Source organism: Macaca fascicularis, chromosome 2 (assembly GCF_037993035.2).
Source record: "Macaca fascicularis isolate 582-1 chromosome 2, T2T-MFA8v1.1".
NCBI lineage: Eukaryota > Metazoa > Chordata > Mammalia > Primates > Cercopithecidae > Macaca > Macaca fascicularis.
Window position 1 is genome coordinate 8,222,660 of NC_088376.1, and position 9,706 is coordinate 8,232,365.

Consider the following 9,706-nt stretch of genomic DNA (forward strand, 5'->3'; position numbering starts at 1 on the left):
GGTTTATTTACGTATGAGCCAATAGCTTTTGACAGAGATGTAGGTCTTCTAATGGCAGTAATATTCTCCTTTTTCCCTAAACACCTGGCTACAATAAAGCAGGGGGATAAAAAGTTGCTTAATCATGCATATGACTAATAATTAATGTCAGTCTAGCCCAACTGGAAATACAATGTTCCCTTAGTGTTCCTCCTTCAATCTCAATTCTTAATAAAGCAAAGTGTCTTGTAACCAAAAAAATAAAATCATGCTCTGCTATACATGATTAAATAATCTTTCTTTATCTTCCAAGACATATTATCTTGTTTAATTTTCCAGTAATACACAGCAATTCTGTATTACTCAATATTGTGCTTTTGCATAATCTTATCTTACTGCTAACTTAATTAATAGTGGAAAAATTAAGTGTTGGATGAGACCTTAGAGATCATTTTAATCTGTTCTCCTCCTTTTATCTACCTGAAAAATTTAAATCCGGCCGGGCGCGGTGGCTCAAGCCTGTAATCCCAGCACTTTGGGAGGCCGAGACGGGCGGATCACGAGGTCAGGAGATCAAGACCATCCTGGCTAACACGGTGAAACCCCGTCTCTACTAAAAAATACAAAAAACTAGCCGGGCGAGGTGGCGGGCGCCTGTAGTCCCAGCTACTCAGGAGGCTGAGACAGGAGAATGGCGTGAACCCGGGAGGCGGAGCTTGCAGTGAGCTGAGATCCGGCCACTGCACTCCAGCCTGGGCTATAGAGCGAGACTCCGTCTCAAAAAAAAAAAAAAAAAAAAAAAAAAAAAAAAATTTAAATCCATAGAAATTACACAGGTGAGTAAGTGGCTATGCCAGGAAAAGAACCCCATTTTCCCGATTAAGATTCCATGTCTTCATTTATCCCACACTACTACTTAAGGTGTTATTAATGTCTCTCTTTACTCCATCATGAATTCATGCATATAAGCTCTTAAAATCTCAGCCCTTACTGTCTGGTGCATATTAAGTAAACTATTAATATCTTATTTTTGTTAATTGATTTCATTATATATAATCAGAACTTTTGTTAAATTCAGAATTATGTGAATAATTACCTGCAATATATTTACATAGCCCCTTTCTACAAGGAAAACCAATGTACTTTATAAAATATTTACTCATCATGGGAGGTAGAATAATAACCTCCCTCTGCCAAAGATATCCATGTCTTTATTCTTCAGACTTAGAAATAGGTTATATTACGTGGCACAATGGGAATTAAGATTGCTCATCAATTGATCTTGAGATGTGGGGATTATCTTAGATTATCTGAAGGAGCACAATGTTATCACAAGAGTCCTTAAAAATGTCAGAAGGAGGTAAAGAGAGTCAACCAGAGAACTGGCTTTGTGAAAACCATTTGGCCCATACTTGCTGGCTTTGAAGATGGAGGAAGATGGCCATAAGCCAAGGGCTATAGATCCCTCTAGAATGTATCGGGACAAGGAGTGGAGCCTCCAGAAAAGTACGTAGGCTCGTGAACACTTTAATTACAGTCCAGTGAGATCCCTTTCAGTTTTCTCAACTACGGAACTGCAAATAATACATTTGCTGTTTTAAGCCACTAAATTTGTGGTAATTCATTACAGTAACCACCGAAAACTAATAGAGTAATTTTAGAGAGATATTTAAAAAATTTTAACAGAGACTATCCGTGTAGTCAAATCCATTTTAGGACTGTGACAAGAGCACTCTAGTAGTGATGAACAGCATAAGCATGTGAGGTGGCAGAATGCTCTATATCTGCATTGCCAGTATGTAGTTACTTGAAATTGTCAAGTACTACAGAGAAACTGAATTTTTTATTTTCGTTAATTAAAATTTAAATAGCTATGTGTGACTAGTGGCTATCAAGTTGGACAACACAGTTAGTGCCTAGATTATAACTAAATGCTTCTTCTTATATCCTGCCTAGGATTCCAAAGACAATTTTTACAAACTATTACTGTAGCAAACAATAAATAAGCCTTTGGCTGTTCTAAATCCTGGAGCTGTGTTTAGTAAACTGTGTACTCAGTAAATATTTGATAAAGCTTGGGGGAATATGGTGGCAGCCACCATTAACGTCAACGGTAGAGGAAGAAAGTTGCTTGGGAGAAGACATCCACGGTTTGCTGTCAAATTCCAGCCAGGATGGTCTCTGCGGCACGAAGGGCAGGCATAATCAGACAGCAGATCACGCTCATCTATCGACCCTAACCTCGCATAGGTATGGTAGCAAAGGTCAGAGTAACAGCAAATCAGTTTCAAATTCATTCTTAACTGGGGGACTTTTGCAATGTTGCACTCTGTCCTCTTTCTATTTCTCACGTTTACTCATTGATTCTAGTTCTACCTGGTTTAACCTCTACCTTGTGCAACTGTCACAGAATAAGCAGTTGTTCCTGAGGCTATCTTAGGTAGGAGAGAAAACAGGATGGGGTATAGGGCTGAAAGAGTAGCAGATTTTATTTTAAGACTTTAGTTTTAAATTTGAAGATTAAAAATTACATAGACACAGGCATGCCTTTGGAAAATTAATTTTACTTTTGATTATTTTTCTAGTGGTTATGGCATGTTAATTATTTATAATTCATCTTATGACACAATAAGGCAGCTTGTTCCATTGTAAAATCTCTCACTTCATCCCATACTCTATCCTTAGGGTCATGTACTGGTTCAGATTCTCACATCTTTCTCCTATAACAGTTATTATAAGAGATAAGATTTATTGAGCAGCTAGCATGTGTTGGGTTTTTTGCTAAGTAAGTTATGTGTAATAACCCACCTTTTACCACCACAAGGTGATGAAAGTAGTACTAGTATTCTTATTTTGCAAATTAAAAAAACAAAAACAAAAACAAAAAACGAAGCATCCAGAGGATGATAAGTAACTTACCTAATATTACACAGTGAGCAACCAGCAAAGCCAAGATTGGAATGCATCAGTCTGAAGCTACAAGTCATGCTTCTTGCTACTTTTACCATATTGACTTAAACAACTTCATTATGATACACAGAGAGGGAGCTTCAGTTAGAACATGGATCATAATTAGTTACTATTATTACAAAACAGCATAATTTAGTATTTTAATAGTTTATTCCTTAGAACCAACATTTCACAGTGAAACAATAGTTTTTCAGTAAACAAAAGGTAATTCAAGTTTCTGTCTCTAAAATCTCAGGCAGCACGCTTAGAATAGTGAGCACACAGTTGGAACTCAGCAAATATTAGGTACTATATTCTCAATTTTGGAAACATTTCTAGCTAGCGAACTTGAAATTGCATATAATCTTGTATTCGATCATGTATATGATTAAGTGATGCTGGGGGGAAAGGTTGAGATACTTCTTCTACAATATTTCAATAGTCCCCAAATTAGACAGCTAAGTGGTCTCTGTACACTAAGAATCCAATCCCATCATACTTTTTCAACTGTTTCTTTTCCTGTTTTTCTTTCGATTCGGACTTCGGTCCCGAACTCCATTCCTCACCTAGATAATACTAACATCCTTCTAGCTGGAATACACTGCTATACTTCTCCAAGATCCCTCTCGCCAAACCATTCTTCACTCTTCAGAGTAATGTTAAAATGCAAGTCTTATCAGGTATTGTTCCTCCTTTAAACCATTGAATGTCTTTCTATTCTCTTGAGAAAAAATTTAAATAACCACAGGTTAACTTAATCATTTGCATGAACATATTAATTAAAACTAATATCTAATACCCAGTCTTCCTCATCAATCTTCCTGGTTCTAAGTCTTATTATTCCTCCTAAGACAATACAGCCAAATTGCATCTTACAGGCTAAAATCACGCATAATATCATTGTTCTTGAAAATCCCTCAGGAAAGAGCCATAATAAAGATTGACATACGGTATAAGTCCAAAAGATTGAGCTTCTCCTTCATCTCTGAAATGGCTAAAACTGAGAGAGGAATAAGAGTCATTCTTCCTATCCAATGTTTGTTCTCCTTTAGGAACACAAGTAATGTCTTGTCCTGTGTTGACTGGGTAAAATCCCCAGAAGCTTTTGAAATTGTCATGGCTCTTAGCTCAGAATAAATATGAAATCACATAAAGGTATAAATATTCACTTTCACCTGTCTCTGGTAGATGCACTCATCTCTCTATCTGCAATGTCCCGCCTTTGGCATAGTTCAAAGCCTCCCACCAACCCATCTCTAAACTATTCAGCCTGTTCATTAAATTCACTTCTATCTCTTACTTCCGCCTCCCAAAAAAATAACAAATTTGCTCAAGTGTCTTCTGAAAATTCTATGATTGCTCCTTATTGACCACTAATGTGATAAAGTCCACACTTAGCCTGGCATGCAAATCCTGTAAATTAAACTATTTATGTTGTGCGCTACCTATGCATATGTTGCACCAAATGCCTACAGGGCCCAGAGAAGTAACATAAATGAACAAAGTAGAAATAGCAGATACTATGGAGAAATCAGAAACCATAGAGCTGCACAGTATTGCCATCTCTTTTGATTATTCTAAACAAAAGAGAATCTAGATTTTTAGGGAAATCTTTCAATTTTTCAAAGTTAAAAGCTAATTTAGTTTTTGGAAAATTACTGAGCACTTCAAACAAAATGCATATTCAGGTCAAACTTGAGATGCACCTCACTGGTTTGTAACACTGCTCTCTATTTATATGTATATATGTGTTTTTTAACCTAGAATGTTCTCTCCCTTATGTAGCTGGGAGTTTAGTTCAAATATTTTGTTCAGCATGATCAAGTCACAGTCAGCTTACCTACATTCTACTCCTTGGAAATGGAATCCTCACCCAGGTTCTCAAAGTACTGCTATCATTTATCAAACACTTTCCAAGTTCCAGATACAGGATTTAGCATTATCCATAAGTTACCTCAATCAATTTTATTTACTTCTCACAACACTGTGAGATACACATACTTATTTTCTTTTACAGATGGAGAAAATGAGGCATAGAAAGATTAATTAACTTGTCTAACATCATGTCTAATGGAGAGAGAAAGTAGTATCATATCCTAGATTCTGTCTTATCTCAAAGATCAAGGTATTAAAAATTAAGATCATTTTTGCATGTGTGACAAGTCTCACTCTGTCACCCAGGCTGGAGTGCAAGTGGCATGATCACAGCTCACTATAGCCTCCATCTCTCGAGCCAAAGTAATTTTCCCACCTCAGCCTCCCAAGTTGCTGGGACTATAGGTGCATGCCACACATGTCTAGCTATTTTTTTTTTTTTTTGTAGAAATGGACTCTCACTATGTTGCCCAGGCAATTCTCTCACCTTGGCCTCCCAAGCTGTTGGGTTTATAGGGATGAGCCACCACACCTGTCCAAAAAATTATGATCTTCATTGTATTGCTACTTATTTCTGCTTTGATATGTTCTCCACACAAAAAAACAAGGAAGATCTCCTTGAGAGTCAAAACTGTTTTCACTCACTACAGTGTTCCTAGCGCCTTGGATTATAATAAAGATGAGCGATTCTTCCTCTATCAGTTCATCCATCTATTCACTCATTCAATTAGTTACCCCTCACTTACTGAGTACTTCCTATTCACTCTGATATGACTCTGATTTGGAGGCTTGGTGAGGATGCAGTCTTTGGGTATCACTGTACTAGGTAGTTGTAACCTTGGAGAGTTACAAAGGAGGTAAATGATAAACATTTGCTTTGGGTGTAGGATAGCGCACCACATAAGCTTTCTGGATCAAGAGTCAGAACAATTGAGTTTGGAGGCCAACCCTGCTTTTTGCCACCTGTGTAACTTAGGATAAACTACTTTACTTACTCACACCCCACTTTTCTCATCTGTATTGACAGTTATCTAATTCAGTGGCTTTTTTGAGCACTAAGTAAGTTTATACAAGTAAAGCCCTTAGAATCTAAATGATCAGTGAGTGTTAGTGAGTGTGATGATTGATTTTATGTGTCCACTTGGCTATGGCGTCCACATGTTAGCTTAACACCAGCCCAGATGTGGCTGTATTCTTTAGTTGTGATTAACATTTAAATCAGTAGACTGTGAATAAAATGGATTACCCTCTGTAATTTGATGGGCTTAATTCAATCAAGGAAATACTGAGGTTTCCCAGAAAAGCAGGAATTCTCCTGAAGACTAAAAAATTTCAGACTCTAGACTGCGAAATCAACTCCTATTCAAGTCTTCAGCCTGCTGGAACGCTCTATGAATGTTGAATTTGGCAGCTCCCACAATTGAATGAGCCAATTTCTTATAATAAATCTCTGTCTCTCCCTTTCTCTCTCTCTCTCCCTCTCTCTTCTCTCTCCACAAACACACAAATACACATATATAGTCTATTCATTGGAGAACCCTCACTAATAAAGCTAGTGTTATAATAAAGAGATTTCAAGTAAAATATTACCAATTTGACCTTGACCCTTGTTCAAATAAGTTGAATGTTTCTAGCATCTTTAAGATAAAAAAGATCTTCCCCAAATGACACAAGTAAAGGAATAAAAGGAATAGTCCTTCACTAATTTGTTTCAAAGTAACCTTTTATGACTGAAATAGAAGATTTTTATGGCTAAAATGTCATCCCCTCCCAAATTCTCTGAAGAGATGGACCTGCTAGGCTAGGAGTTAAGGGGGGAACCTATGGGGGAAGTTTTATGTTCCATTAAAACAAGGGAGATACTTGATAATAAAAATATCAAACTGAGGTTTTGTTTGTTTTTCTCTCATTACCCTCTAAAGATTCTTGCAGGCCTGTGAGAGTCATTTGACATCACATCGCCATTCTTCCTCTTGACCAACCCCTCCTCAGAAGAACCCCTCAGGCATTAGTCCTAACCAGGAAACCTATCCAGGGCTAGGAGGGAAAATGTTGCCAGGCTTGGAGAGGGGACCTAGAAATCTCATTTAAAGCTCATATCTATGCCATTGCTGCCTTTTCTTTTTCTGAACACAACATTGTGTCATCGTTCTAGAGAAACTGCATATCTTTTCACTATGATTTAACTATGACATTAAGTGAGATTGTAACAATTGAAGCATGAAAGAGTCCTTCCGAACAAACATGAGGATCATTTGCAAATGGCAGGATTAGAAACTAAATGTATCTGATCTGCTTGAAATAATAAGTACTGTTTCATGTATGCTTGCTATATCCCAGCTACTATTCTAAATAATGTATATGTATGAACTTGTCTAATGTTCATAACAGCACTAGGGTCTGAGCCATTCAAAAGAAGAAAAATTGTGAGTCACAAGAGGGATGTTATGCAAATTTCTCAAGGTTACTTTAAGTGGCAGAAACGGGATTCAAAAGGTTTGTGCTTTTGACCACTACCCCTCACTACCCTCTCAAAGACTCTAAGGAGTTTCAAAGGGCCATTTTAAAAGGTTGTGTCAGTCACACAGCAATGTATTTTTAGTAACCTGTATGTTTTAATACCAAAATTCATGTCAAATTTTTATAATATTCATACTCTGATCCTTTTCTCAAGCCCTAAATAATTATACAGCAGATTGCTCACTTAGTAATGTGTTCATTGGTTTTGCTTTTACCACTTACGAAGCTCTGAAAAGTCAACATTAACATATACATAACACTAAGCAAAAAAATTTATATCCCAATGTCTTTCTTACTGTCATCATTAACCATTTCTGAGAGTCTGCCATGCTGCCTCTTAGAGGCTTGGTTCTTTGTCTACACTCTCTTCTGACACTCGTAGTCTTACCTTTGCTTCTATCTTTTCTGCATGTATCTCTTCTACTTATTACTGGTTCTCGAGATCATGGCGAAGCCCAAGCATCAGGCACATAAGCACATGGAATAAACCAGTAGGCTATTTGCTGTTTTTACACATATCTTCCTCCTCAACAGCAACAACTTTCTGCCACATGATTCTAAATCCCCAGGGTATAAATTCTCAGTGGGCTGCAACAGATATTGAGAAGAGACAGTCACAGAGTAAAATATCTTGCCACTGCCTGGAGCAAGAAACACATGATAAGTATGTCTAAGCTCTTCCAAAGAAGAAAAAAAATATTGTCCTCAATTGATTTGGGTCACACAGAGAAATACTATAGGAGAGCAGTTAAAGGCATGGACACCAGGGTCAAAACACAGAGAAATACTATAGGAGAGCAGTTAAAGGCATGGACACCAGGGTCAAAACACAGAGAAATACTATAGGAGAGCAGTTAAAGGCATGGACACCAGGGTCGAATTATACAGTTTGGAATTCCAGCACTGTCATAGTCAATATGACTCTGGATAAGCAACCTGACCTCTCTGTGCCTGTTACCTGCAAGTAGAGATAACATATACAACTCTGACCTCAACATTGATGAAAATAGACAGCAACAAGTGCCAGCTGTCATTACTTAGAGTCATAAAGCTTCAGACCTGGGTGACTTTCAGAAATTAACCCCATAACTTTTATTGGTAGGGAAACTGAGGAAGAAAATAAGTAATTTGTCTGAGGGTACATAGCAGATTTTACTACTCAACAGGCTAGGACACTTACCATACCATTGCCAGCCTTTCTAGAGCCTTCTGGGTCTCAGTGCTGCCTTTAGTGTGTATGTTTCATATACGAAAGGCCAGTGTTTGTAAGCTGTTTTCCTGTTGAGTTGATAGATTTATGCTGAGCCATTATCTCACCTGTCATCTGCACTGAAGCCAGGAGCAGAAAACTAGACAGGATTAAGGCTGCCTAGAGATGAGCCTGAATCACAGTGAAGCAAACAGGATTCACCTCAGCCTCACAAACATGGTTGAGGGCAGTGAAGTAATCCGTCTCACACAGACCCGAAATACCAAACAAAAACACAGGACCCTACTGACCACAGAACTCATCCCTCCAATTCCCTGCTAATTGTAGGTTGATAGAAACAAGGCCTAATGCAGATTAAAAGGGCCTGTGCACAAATACATTTACTGGACTCAGATAATGTCCTTTATTTGTTTATTTATTTATCAAGATGGGGTCTTGGTCTGTTGCCCAGGCTGGAGTGCAGCGGCACGATCTCGACTCACTGCCACCTCTGCCTCCAGGGTTCAAGCGATTCTCCTGCCTCAGCCTCCCAAGTAGCTGGAATTACAGGTGCCCACCACGATGCCCGGCTAATTTTTATATTGTTAGTAGAGACAGGGTTCACCATGTTGGCCAGGCTGATCTCTAACTCCTGATCTCAAGTGATTCGCCTGCCTCAGCCTCCCAAAGTGCTGGGATTACAGGCGTGAGCCACTGCGCCTGGCCTGAGCCACCGTGCCTGGGTGTTTAATAACAGTTTTAATTCTTAAATGTTTGGAACAAAAAAAGGAAAATGAGATTATGTGATTCACATGGTACTGGTCTAGTCCTACAGCAAATTCTAGTGCCTTCTCTGATCAGGGAATTTTTACAAAATCAAATGTGATTGATACATCTTCATTCACACTGACAGGCACCCACAGAACATCCACCGAGACCTAGAAAGTAGTACTGACTGCAGGCCCAAACCCTGGGATACAACAGGGACATGGTCTTGCCCTAAACAGCTGATAGGAGAAAGACAGCATTCACTGTGTTAATCTTAGTCCAAATTAAATGTCTTCATCTAACTCCTGTTTTACATTCTTCAGTGCTTGTCCCCAAATCCTAGCACGGCCAAGTCCTTTAGTGGTAAGCCTACACGAAAGGCATCCAGGGAGAGCCAGGTGGAAATGAAGGTGGTGGGGCTTGGCC